Raw genomic sequence first — 14,409 nt, 5'->3', positions numbered from 1 at the left:
TGTCCTAAACAAAACACATGCAATTATGAGCAGTATATTTAGGGAGCCTGCCTTAAGGAAATGGATTCACAGTCTCTGTTCTTTATAGTAACAGCTCTTGAATTCCCTTGTTGCCTTTACCCACCGAGTGACTTAGCAAAGTGTCTGTGATTTTCATATGTGAGTAGGAATTTAAAATTAGGAATAAAGGGAATGTTTAGCAAGAGACAGCTTTCTTTTCATTGCATTTATGTATCTGTGTATATGCAAGTGGGAGTTTGTTCTCCCTTCTCACCATCTGAGTCCTGGGGAGTTGAACTCAGGGCGTCGGGCTTTGAGGCAAGTTTGTTTACCAGCTGAGCCACCTTGCCTGCCCAAATGATAAAATAATTTGCATGACTTGAAATATTGGCTTTCACTATATGTATATTTGTGCTAATTCTGTAACACTTGAAACAAGCAAATGCATAACTCACCCCACCAAAAAAAAAAAATCATTGATTTGCTTCAAGCATGAGCTAAATAGTAGGTTCCACAGAGAAAAAAAAGAAATTCAGTTTAAGGAATAGATATCTAAGGAGGAAAATTTGCTTTTACAAAAAAAAAGTTCAAGTAGAGAAGGCAGCCCCTGAAACACGGGCAAACTAAGGAAAAGTACCATGAGGGTTCCTGGATCTGCAGCATACATCACCACCAATGCAATGGTTTGAACAACAGGAATGTATACACTCTTAACATGGAAGCTCCAAATTGGGGCTATAATCCCCCAAGAAACTCACACTTACTGAGGGCCATATGGAGGGGGGCTTCCCTGCCTCTTCTGAATTCTGACATTCCTATAAATGTTTTGACCAATGGCAAAGCACTCACACCAGTTTCTCACTCCATCTTCACGAAGCCCCACCGTCTCTCTGACTTTTTATTTCCCTTTCTTGGAAGAAAAAGTGCCATTGGATTCAGTGTCCATCTTAAGCCAGGATGATTTCATTATGAGAGTTCTTAATTCAATATTGTATTGATTTGTAATCATCTTTTTTTTTCAAATAGAATGTGTTTAGGGGTTCTAGAAGGAGGCAGTACTGGTGAGCAATATTAAATTAACTGAGTTCCGAAGAGAAGGCGGCATGTCTAATATGAGGACAGTTGAAGACGGAATGGGACCAGTAGTGAGCCACCTTTAAGGATCACTGTATGAGGCCAAACAAACCATGACAGGGGGATTAGCAAGGGAGGGACTCATGAAAACCTTCCATGGGCAGGTGCACACAGCACTCTACACCTCAGGAAAGGAGTCGGGTGGAAGAATGGGTAAGTAAGGTTACCAAAGAAGATGCCTAAGACCCAGAAGACAAAGTCAGGCACCAGACACTGTTGACAACTAGAGGACTCTCTGAAGAAGACCTTGAATGACAATTTCAGGACAAATAAACAGGAAGGAAACTATCAGAGGATGGCAGACTAAACAAGAAAGAAGTCATCTTGAGGAATTCAGATCAAAACCAAAGGAAGCATTGGTTTAAACACGTTTCAGACAGTAAAGCCTGGTGTTTAGGTCTTCCATATTAGACAAAAGCAATTTCAGAAATTAGAAATCTGAATGGAGGAATGTGACAAAGAAATCTGACAAACTTTTCAAAAGTGTCCCCTGGTGAAAGCCACCAACTTAAGCTGGTACCAATGTAAAATCCTTCAGCTTGTAACTTCTTCCAGCCTTCGTGATGGCTTGAGAGAGAGATGGCATTCAGGGAAAACTCTCTTTGATGTGTGGTCTTTTCCTGACCTACAGATATATAGTGATACCTTCTTGCAATACATAGCAATGGTGAGCCACAGCTCCCAGACAGGCGCACTGCCAAGATGGGAGGCAGTCACCACGCTACCACACAGGTAGGAGAAATAGTGCCTGAATTTCCATTTACCAATATTTTCAGCCTACACTGGGTAGATTCATCCCACTAAAGCCCCACTTTGTGTCAAGGAACATTCATAGTTTCCCCTTCATAATGCGCAATATTTGTGTTTCATAGATAGTGCACTTCAGCAGACCTATGCAAGGACCTCTGACCTTTGAGCCACGAAGCCTTATGGCACATTTCCAGATCTTTGGAGTTACTGTGTGGCGTGGAGTCTTACATTCCTTATTTTCTTTTTCATTTTTTACTGGTTATTTTATTTATTTACGTTTCAAATGTTATCCCTCTTCCCAGTTTCCCCTCCACAAGCCCCCCCATCCCCTCCTAGCTCTCCCTGCTTCTATGAGGGTGTTCCCTTACCCACTCCGGCCTCAGTGGCCTAGCGTTCCTGTACCCTGGGTCATCAAGCTTCCACAGGACCAAGGGGCTCCCCTCCCAGTGATGCCAGATAAGGCAATCCTCTGCTACATATCCAGTTGGAACCATGGGACCCCCCCTGGGAGCTTTGGGGGTCTGGTTGGTTGATATTGTTGTTCTTCCTATGAGGTTGCAAACCCCTTCAGCTCCTCCAGTCCTTGCTCTAACCTCTCCATTGGTGTCCCCTCACTCAGACCAATGTTTTGCTGTGTATATCCACACAATGTTATGCTATGACATTCTTAACAACTCTGCTCACCACACGATCTCTTGTCACACCCCCAGTTTGAGAACATAGTTTCCCAACTCTGTTTCCATCTCTGACTTTCAGGCCATCTCACTGAATCCACTATAGTGCCATGATCAAAAATATATAGCACGAGATCTAGAAGAATTATGGCTCAGGAGTCATAAGCACTGGCTGCTCTTCCAGAGGGCATAGGGTAGTTCATAACCATCTGTAATTTCAGTTCAAGGGAAACCTATACCTTTTTCTGGCCTCTGTGGACACTGCACATATGCAGTACATATGTACACATGCAAACACTCATACACATTAATAAAAATAGATAAAGCTATTTTGAAAAGAATATATAGCATAGATATGATAGCCTCCTGTTAAGGAGTGTGGGATGTGTTAGCTATATAAGGATACTTCGTTTACATGCAAACAATGTATAAAATCATATTGTTCTTGGAAGCCATTACTGGTTTTCATCTTTACAGTACTGTAGGTTGCAAGTTACAGTTAATGTCTTAAGTTAGTATATAAAATAATCTAGTGGCTATTATTTTATCTTCCAATGCACTGTGAAGGACACTCTTCCAAGGGTAAGGGTGTGCAGCTGAAAAGTCACAAATTTAGACTTTCAATTCATGTGAAGGATGGCCGAGCGCGCTTGTGTCATGATTATGTCTCTTCCATCATTTGAAATTCCTCCTGAGCATTTTTGGATGACTAAAAATGATAACCATGTATTGGTTTATTGACATCAATTATTTTGTTTTAATTGAGGAGCAGTAAGTTTAGGCATTACTTTAATTAGTCACAGTTATTAGTAAGTTTCGAATAATTTTATCAACTTTATAGCCACAGCAAGTGCCTTAATTTTACAAACTAAAACATTTTACATTCTTCACCTTGACACACTGAGCTTTAAAAGCCATGTAAAATTTAAAGATCTTATTTAAGATCAATAATTTTCATACTATATTTTTAAATTGAAATCTTCATGATTTGGATAGGATCCTTAAGTGAAGTTTTTATTCGTTTTTGAAATACTTAATGGCAGACTTTGTATTTGAGTTTATACAAATTTAAGTTGTGATGTGTACAGAATCTGATTATGCATTTCTGTGTCATATTTACAGGTGAGATATATCAGAGTCTCTAACCTAAGACAAATACAAACAGGTATAGATACAGCTGCTATGTTGGCATCAAATCACACAATATTACAGACTCTTTCTTGTCTGCCTAACTGATATTTTGACATCACATTAAGCTGGGAAATGAATTCAATCTATCTGCCTATTCTTTTAGCATTTCTATTCACAAATTACGTATATGTGACTAATTAGAATTTAATAAGCCTTTCACCCAAGAGATATAAAGGCTCCTCCACAAAGTCTTTACCCTTGGCCTGCTGATAATGTCACTGTCGGGTTCTTTATCTTTCACGTTTAGTTTTGAAAGATGTAATTAAGTGTTATTTTCCTGCATGATGCAATTAGACAACTCTCTTCACATGAATGTAGCTCTCTACAGAGAATATGCTTTGAAATTTCAGAAAACAATAACTATTGTCTCTATAAAAATAGGAATTCTCTGTGTACAATGGGTTGGCTGAGGCTATGTTGGTCACATTAGATAAAGGTGATTTTATAAAAACAAGGCTAGGAGAAACGAAACCTGGGGTTTCACATTATATTGTCAGTCTACCATTTTACAGTGGCAATAATTTAATGTATTATAACTTCAAAGGCCAGTCTGTGTGCTTGTGGGGGTACGCACACTTGAGCTCACAAATACATGAGTGCTCACATACACACACACACACACACACACCTGTACACATATACACACAAACACACATAATGTAATTTGTTAAGAAGCTCTGACAGTGGCAAATTGATGGATACTTACATTTTCTTTGGACTTTGGTTCTAATTATTATGATTTTATAAAGAAAAAGAGAGTTAGGGCTTAGGTGAGATAACTATTGTTGTTTGTGTTGCCTGCTTCCTGCTATTACAAAGTACCTGACCAGGCTGCCCTAAAAAGAAAACAGGATTACTTAGCTCACATTTCTGCAAGTCCAACAGCATATGCTAGCCTCCAAGGAGAACTTCACAATGGATGGTTCTCAGTGGTGAGTTCTTGTGTGGGAAAAGAAGATCATATCTCCAGACATAAAGCCAGAGCAGTGCTCAGGAATCAAACACATTCCTGATATTTACTCTATCTAGAGAGAGAACTCGGGTTCCCACAAGAACTACCTTAATCGCTTCAAAAGATGATGTCTGCAGAGAGTGAGGAACTCCCAGTTTAACTCCATCTGAGGTCCACACTGCTGCCATGCCATGCAGTGACCAAGTTGCCAACACACAAACCCTTGAGGAATACAAGATCACAACAGTGCCAGTGTTTCCGCTTGGTGTTCATTCTGCCCTTTCACCACTGTATGTCACTTATTCTGTTTGTCCTCAAAACCCCTTTCCTTTTCTCTTTTGTTCTGTGTTTTTCATTCTCTGATTTAAAGTTCCACCATGCATAATTAAACATTTATGATAATTCTTATGAGAACAAGTCTCCAATCCAATGGTATTAATTGCTTTCCTCAGCACTGTGCCCAATACCTAATACACAGTTTTAGGAAGGAAGGGCATATTCTGGCTCTCAGTCTGAGGTATGAGAACAAGTCTCACTGTGGTGACAAGACCATGATGCTCCTTGCTCATGCCCAGGCAGATCAGGAAGCAGAAGTGAGACAGGAAGTGAGGTCAATCTATAAAATACAAAGCCAGTTCCCTAGAAATGCACCTTCTCCAGCTAGGCCCCTACTTGTGAAATTATCACAACCTCTCCAAACAGTATGACTGACTAGGGACCAAATGTTCAAACACATGACCTTATAGGGAATATAAGGGTGATCATTTATTATGAAATAATTAATTAACCAAAGCTATTCCTGTGAGTTAAGCAATGTAGATCAAAGCAAACCCATAATTCTTTCCAACCACAAATGTTAACCCTTAACACCAATAGTGAGAGTTAAAGTAAAATGCAAATCCAGCTTGTGGGATGGCATGGTAGAATCATTTTATAAGTTCTTTTCCTTGTTGATGTGCTGAAATTCCTGGCAAAGGCAGTTAAATCAGAACTAGAGACATGGCTCAGTGGTTAAGAGCACTGGCTCCTTTTGCAGAAAGCCTAGATTCAGTTCCCAGGAACTACATGTTGGCTCAACCATCTGTAACATAGACATCAGGAGGCATAAAGAGATAGATGCTTCTGGCCATGTAGCCTTCTTTATATTGAGCCTAGAACCTTAACTAGAAGCAGTGCCGCCTACACTGAACAGTCTACACCTGGGGTACATAGATCTTCTTCAGTTGAATCCTCCTGGGAAAACCATCATAGACACACTGAACTGTGTTCTTCATAGTCTTTCTAAATCCAGCTAACAATAATGCTTAACAACCACAGAGCTGAACTACAAGTGCAAAAGTCTGTGATCACAGAAAGACTCGCTAGAACACTTTCCTCACATTCTTAAACTGTGGGGGCAGTGAAGGACTTCCAAAAGGAAGAATAGATCTGAGCAGAGTTTGCCTTTCAATTTTAAAAAGTGTACAGTTGTATTGTTCATGAAAGAAACCTTGCTTTTCTTAATGCTATGATGGTCTGACTAACAGAATCCCAATGCAATGCTTTTACTACAGGCCTCCAGCTTCTCTGGGGATTAGCTGGGGCTTGGCTGGTGGACCTGTCTGATGTAACACATTCTCCTTTTCACTCTAATCTCTGACAGCCCTGTGTGTGGCCCATTTCCTATGAGGACTTCTTTCTTTCATTTTATTTAGCCCATCTTTCAGCTTTTGTCAAGATTTTAACCTTCTCCTTCCACTGTTGCTCTCAAGAGGATCGAGAGGCTGTGTGGGTACTCCTGTCTTCCCTAGCTTCACCCATAAGCTCCGTTGTTTTGTCTTGTTATTCTGTAAGAAAACATCTGATTGGGGGTATGCAGGGTATGCATTTCTTCAAAGGTTCTCACCGAAGTAGTCTCTAATTTCTGACCCATTTGTAACATCTAGTATCCACTATTCAGGTCACCATCAACAAAACACATTCTAAAACTCTTTCTTTTTCTTTCTTTCTTTCTTTCTTTCTTTCTTTCTTTCTTTCTTTCTTTCTTTCTTTCTTTTTATTGAATATAATCTTCGTTTACATTTCAAATGCTAAAACCTTTCCATTTCTCCTCTCCCCAAAAACCCCCAACCCCTCCTCCCACCCCCCTGCATTCCACCCTCACCCACTTCCACCTACCCCTCCTCAATTTCCCTTCCTTGGGGCATCTATTGAGCCCTCACAGGATCAAGGACCACTCCTCTCACTGATGCCAGACAAGGCATTCCTCCGCCACATTTTTGGCTGCAACCATGTGTACCCCTTGGTTGACAGTTTAGTCCCTGGGAGCCCTGAGGTGTATGGGTGGCCGACCTCATTGTTTTTCGATAGGGCTGTAAACCCCTTTAGCTCCTCCAGTCGGCCCTCCAACTCCTCCATTGGGGACCCCATGCCCAGTCCATGGGTTGGCTGTTAGCATCTGTCTGAGGCTCTTTCTTACTCAAGCACAGTCTTTTCCAAACCTGGCTCCCTCCATACACTGACTTCACTCTGCCTTTGCATCCTTTTCTCTGTGAGCAGCTAGGCTTCCATTTCTTTTTTCTTTATCTTTAATATTTTTTTTACAATCCGGTCATTATCCCTAGGCTTTCATTTCTTTAAGTCAAGATTTTGTATCTAACCATTTCTTAAATAATATCTATAGTTGTTTTACACTCTGGTGTGAATGAGAAGCTGAGCTTGTTGAGAACGCTGAAAAGATGGACTCCAAAGTTTCCTTCTGTAACTGTATCCATCCTGAATGCTGGCTCTGCCTCACGCCAGCCTGCGTGTTTACATTTCTCTTCCTTATTTTCCCCTACAAGTCTATTTTAACTTCAATAAAGAATAGAGCTTATTCAGTTTTTAGATAACTGCCTGCAGTCTCAGCGTTTTAAATGACATTTTTTAAAGTCTGACCTTCAGTAAATAGCTCTCCTGGGCTTCATAAACTTCCCTAAAGTGACGGGGCCAATCAGAAATGTTAGTGTTTTCTTCACACAAGAGTGAAACCTCAGTCAGGCTCCCTCTTCCTCCATTACGTGGCGATCTGCTTGCTGTCTGCGAGAGCACAGTGCTATTATCTCACTTCCAAGGGGATATCTCAGAGCCCTGTGCTTAGACATAAGCACAGCGACCCCAGTCCCAGCACTGTGGCTCCAGGGCAAGCTGTAGCCAAGCCTGCACCTTTAGTGTGGTGTCCATGACACAAGTTATGGTCACAGAACTACCTCAGATTACTGTCTTCTGCTGGACACAACTGATTTCAGGAAGCAAAGAACATTCTAGTGTGAAGCCAAGTCAACAACTGACAACCAACACCAGGGTGACTGTCAAGGGCTGATCCAGATGGTCTCTCTCTGATCCTGTCAATGAACACAAAGAAATCTATTTGTGCAGGGAAAGGAAGCTAATTTTGCAATGGTGTCAATGACTGTGATGACTGTAGACTTAAGGTTGAAAAAGAGGGACATGGATGGCTTCTGTGACAACTGCTACCTCTACCTCTCAAAACTATAAGAGCTTGGGAAAAGATTTATCAAAGAACACTCTTTAGACTTGTTATAAGGATGCTGAAGTGTAGCACTCTAAGATGTATCCTTTCCTGTCCCTGTAACTGATACACCCTGGAATGGTAAAAACTATAGAATTCTTCTATACAAAAAGAATTAACCCTATTAACATGCTAATTTTCTTTGGTTTGGTCTTTGGTATACTGTAGTATCTTAAAAACATGAGCCTTATTTCATGGGGCAAATATGCTTGCAAGGCAGATGTGGGCACTGTGGTAGTCCAGCCTACTTACAATGCTCCCAGGATCTAGAGCTGAAGGAAGAACTAAAAACACACGTGTACAAAGTGTCTAAATATTTAAAGTTATAAACCAGACTTGCAGTCCATTAAGTCATATTATTTATTCTACCTTGATAAATGCACCTTGATAATGATTTTTAAAGGACAAGTTTAAATTGAAATCCTCTTAATGTGGCAGCTCAGACAAAGAAGGCATCCAGACACCACATCTCTTCCTAGTTGCTTATGCATTGAGTATTGAATGATCTGTGTACTCAGTATTCACATAGCAGTGACCCACCATTCCCAGGGCTTCAAACTGTGCATGCTAGAGGCAGATCCACCTTGGAAGGCACTTAAAGACGATGGGTATCTAATGAGCAGGAAGTCCTAAGTCTTAAGACCTTATAATAGAATATGGAAGAACACTCTGGCTCTTCTATCTCAGCTTTGTGAGAAAGGACCCAGTCTTCCTTGTGTAATGACACTCTGTATAAAGAATCAGACAAGAGCGAAGCTCCTACCTACCAGCTTTCCTAACCCTAACGCTAACCCTAATCTTAAACAGGCTGGATCTAATGCATTGTTGATGGAAATATAGTATGGTGGTTATGGGTCCATAAGCTTCATAAAAGGAAAAGGGCAAAAATACTAAAGATGCCCTCTGGTTCTCTGTAATGGTTTTTATAACTATAGAAATAATAAGTTGCATAATCCCGCAAGAGCTTTAATACTGATATTGATTAAAACCATTCTCAAGGCACATTTATCAAAGTAGAATAAATAATATGATTTAATGGATTTTAAGTCTGATTTATAACTTTTAAATATTTGGACTTGTTATATACTTATGCTTCTAGTGTTTACTTCTGCTCCAGATCCTGAGAATGTTCTAAGTAACATTCAACTACAGATCCTCCATTTGCCTTGCAAGCATATCTGCCCCCAAGAAACAAGACCCACAATCATGTTTTAAAGCCACGGGAGAACCAAAGACCCAATCTCATTTTGCCCAAGTAGAGCACAATATATCTTCTGGAAATCTGTTGTCACCAAATTAATATGTGAAGCAGAGCTCATATACAAAACCATTCAAGACAAAACTCACCTCAAACCCAAAATGCAACAGCCATGTGGTCCATGTGCTGATGGCCATGACAATTGGAAAGAAAATGATTTGACTGTGAGATTTTTGAATTGCCTTCCAATCAAACAGAATTCCAAAGGGACTGCCAAGAATACTTTAAGATAATTTTCCTTATCTTGAATTTGTCGTGGTCTATTCAATAATCTGGACAGAACTTCCCAGACCCAAAAAAAATGCATTTTTACTTTTTAAGATACATAGATTTTACAAGTAGGGGAATTATTCATAATTATGTGTATGCTTGAAGATTTAATGCCACAGAGATACAGTGAAAATCTTAAATTGGGGTACCACAGGTGACTGAAGAATAAAATTATTTCTTTAATTGAATGTCATGCTTCAACATGTCTTACCCAAATAATTATATTCCTTGTGGTGTTTAACTTTGATGTTAGCATTGAATGTGCTTGTGAAGAAATATGAATCTCTCTCTCTCTCTCTCTCTCTCTCTCTCTCTCTCTCTCTCTCACACACACACACACACACCCCTGCTAATTTTATTTGGTGGATTCATTTGAACATCAGCTGATCATCACTCCCTTTGTTGAGACCCTACTGAAGAGTAAAAGGCAGAAAATCACAGCTGTAATGCTGATGGGACACAGGCAATTCTACCCCGCCCCTCACTGAGCAGCACTTACTGACTTTCTAAGAAATCACTGGGATAAGTAAAAAGAAAAAAAAATACTAAACCCAAAACTACTGACATGTTTTAATGAGAAGGAAATGGATGAGTGATGCTTGATTTAACGATCGTTGTGGACCCATGGATACCTGCATAGGAAAGGTACCAAGAAGCAGCCCAAGGCCCCGTAAAGTGTCCTAAAAAGGCACAGTGACTGGAGGCAAAAGGATAACTGAATCTAGGGGAGGCTTTGGGGGTTCTAAACAAGAGAGGTGAAAACTCAGAAAAGTGAATGCCCACTACCTTTGTCAAGCCCACATAGGCTGACAACCTCCCCACTCTCTGTGTGAAACACATTTGGAATTATTGTCTAGATGAACTCAAAGAGAGAGACACAGACCCAAAAATTCTAGGAAGAACAGCAGCAGGTAGATGTGAAATGTGTCCTGGACTCTGGGCAGCTAGGTGGGAATTGGAGCCCTGAATATGAAGCAAATCCCCACCTACTTCAGGACATCTCATTCAGATCGCATCCTAAGGTTGCAGCACTCGGGTGTACTTACAGAGAGCACCCTGACACAAACATGTGGAGGACACTTGTGTGGAACATCTGACTATCCAACAGTATAGAAATTTAGTTTCTCATGAGGACACTATAGCGAAACAGCTTAGCATTGTCCAGCCATCCTATGACATCATCCTACCCACCCTTTGCTAATCATTCTATGATGTCATCCTACCCACCACCGTGTGTGTGTGGGCTCAGCAGAAGCTAAGAACCATCAGGAAAAAAGAAACATCCTACATAAAGAGAAGAGAGTATGTAAATGAACCACAAAAAAGTAAAATAAACAGATTTTATAGCAAACACACACACAAAAGCCTAAAATATGTTACTACAGATATTAGAAAGAAGATGTGCCCATGGTAGTAAACACAGCATAGTGGAAACAATTAGAGACAAAATTCTTGGAAATTAAAAATACATTCAAAGAAATAATATATTCAACAGAAGAGAGAAGAGAAAAGGAAAATAAGTAAAAGAGGAGTTACTAGGAAATGGGGGCCAAGAACTGAAATATCCAACACAGGGCTTTTGGTTTCACAACCAAGGAACAGAGGATATGAATTGTAATTTGCTCTAAAAGTAAATTCCCAGAACTAGAATAATGAGCAGAACTTCCCTGAGTCTCCAACACTATGAGTGCGAAATAAAAATGAGTGTTACGTCAAGACAGGCCATGAGCTTTGTCTGGTCGAGGAGAGGAAAGATGAAGGACACAAAATGAGTTCGGGATGAAAAGCCAATAAACCGACTCAAGCCAGTGGAAAATCCTGAGATGGCTGAGACAGGAGTTGTTTAAACATTTTAAAACTTAGTCACTATGTAGTGTTTATGAGGCACAATGTGTCATCTCAATCACATACATGACATAAAATATATAATTATAGGTCTCATGCGATCAACCATGTGCCATTTCATCACCTTGCAAACATCTCCGATCCTAGCTGCTGGTTCTTTGAAATTTTCCATTAATTGTTGCCAACCCTGGCTATCCTCCTGTATTTCAAAATTATGCATTCTGTAAAGTAAACTAATAATATGGAGGGAAGATTTGAAAATAATTTTAAGCACTCAAGCTCTGTACGAGCCAGTCTTACCTGTGAGCATCCGCTGAAGGAGCTGGGCCTTGTCACTGTTAAACAATCCCTGTGAACCAAAGGCTCCTAGGCTCCTAGGCCAGCAGTTTTGAACCAGCATGGACTCCTCTGGCTGAACCTGCTCCCAGTGAGCAGCTGGATGTGCTGACCGTGCATCTGCTCTACCTACCAACTGTCTTTTTATTTGATCATAGGAAATAGAATCGTCCTATTTCTACTATGGATGTCTTTAAAAGCTCAGATAAGAACCAGTTATTCAGTTGGGGTATAATCGTGGACTGGATACTTGACTATGAAAACATGTTCAAGTTTAGAAAGATGGCATTACATGTTTTAATGCTCAGACCAAAAACAAAAAAGAAATTTACCCTTGGGTTATAAGAAACATTGGATATGGAAGGTGCTTGCAGAGTTTCAATACATGTGTGGCCTATGGAAAGTGTCTTTCTAAGGTCAGGGTTTCTATCAGAGGTGAATATGATGTCCATGCTTCAGCTGGGGTTGACTTTGAACCAGCAAAGAAAAAATGCAACTTGAGTCAGTGGACAAATACGATCATAACAACCCAGTTAAATGATGTATATTATAAAGATTTTTCTTTATGAGTATGCATGTGTGTGCATGTAACTCCCATTCCCAAAGAGACCAGAAGAAGATTAGCATCCCCTGGAGCTGGAGTTACAGATGGTCATGAGCTGTGCGTCGTGAGTGTTGGGGACAGAACTCAGATCCTCTACCAAAAGAAAAACAAATCCTGTATGTGTTCTTAACCACTGAGCCACCTCTCCAGCCTCTAGAAAACATATGAGTCCATTTGTACATATAGCCTTTTCATGACTGGAGTTATATTCACGTGACAAGCCCTTGAAAAGGAATCTATTTCACTCAATTTTGTCTAATAATGTCTGTATAATACACTGATGTTTTCATTTTTGTTACATAGCTTAGGGTGTAACATGATATTCTTTTGTTTTAAGATTTATTTATTTTATTTATATGAGTATACTGTAGCTGTCTACAAACACACCAGAAGAGGACATCATATCCACATTACAGATGGTTGTGAGCCACCATGTGGTTGCTGGGATTTGAACTCAGGACCTCTGGAAGAGATTTCAGTGCTCTTAACCACTGAGCCATCTCTCCAGCCCGTAACATGATATTCTTGATATTAGTAGAGACACGGTTACTAAAGTCATACAAATGAGTGCACTGTCATCTCATGTAGTTAATAATGTTCTTTCTTGGTAAATTACCAGTTTATAGAACAATATTTTTATGTGCAAGTCTCATGCTAGATCTTTACCTTACTCATACTACATAGCACATGCCTTTTGACCTACTTTTCACATCCCTACCCTACTCTTCATCTACCCCTGTGACCACCATTTTGTTTCCTATGGTTTGTGTTTGATGTTCATTTGTTTTCCTAGATTTCTTATTTTGCTAAGAATTTATGTTTTTTCCCTAGTTGTCTCATTTTCTTAGCCTAAAGTCTTCTAGATCCCTGGTGTCAAATATGACAGGTTCTTCCCCTCTTGGTTATATGATGTTACATGCAAGTGTATATGCTCAAATGTCTTTGTTAAATCCTATGCTGAGCCACACTTCAGTTGTTCTCCACATCTTAGCTTATTGGGAGTCAGAGGCAATAATTGGCAGGTAGGTATATTTATAAGTTCATGACTCTGTTTCCCTTGGGTGTCTACCCAGAGATGCTGCCAGACTTAGTGGCATTTGTCTGGTCATTAATAAGAAAACACATGCATGCCAATACTCTGAATGCCTTCTGACTAGGGCTGGACTTTTCCAATGTTGGCTATGTATAGTTTTCCTATTGTCTTGGATAGTGTCTACTTCAATTACTTTTCTAATAAGTACCTTCATAATTATTTTCTTTCCTTCAGGGAGAAAACTCCTAGTCTTGCATTAATATTATCTGTCTTTAAAAATGTTAAAATGTTATGAGGTGCATAAAAACTATATAACATTTTGTATCATTTTTTTTCAAAATTCAAAGTGTCTGACTATTGTAAATAAATGCAAATTGATGTTAGCACAATAAATAAATAAAATGCAAAAATAATTAAACCAATTGAAGTCAGATGTAGTAGCACTTGTGAGAGAGAATCAGGAAGGTCCTTGTGAATTTGATGCCAGCCTGGTCTACATAGCAAGTTTCAGGCTAGCCTGTCCCCAAAAGAAGAAATCAAGAGTAAAGTTATCACTTTTAAGTATCACCTCCATTCATCTCCTAAGGCATCAGGGAAAGTAAATATTGGCCATGTCCATTTGCTTTTGAGTGACGCAGATTTAGATATATACAGACAGACACATCACAGGGCAGTGAAGACCTAAGCCTAAGCCATTAGCCTCCACTATAAGGGAACTATGAGTGCTACTTTCCCTCAAAACGGTACTGGTACATTCTATTCTGGAGTATAGAAGAAAGATTAACTGCTTGTTCATGATAAGTCAGAGATAT

The sequence above is a fragment of the Apodemus sylvaticus genome, chromosome 13 (genome assembly GCF_947179515.1).
Source record: "Apodemus sylvaticus chromosome 13, mApoSyl1.1, whole genome shotgun sequence".
Classification (NCBI taxonomy): Eukaryota; Metazoa; Chordata; class Mammalia; order Rodentia; family Muridae; genus Apodemus; species Apodemus sylvaticus.
Note: the sequence above shows the minus strand (reverse complement) of the source record.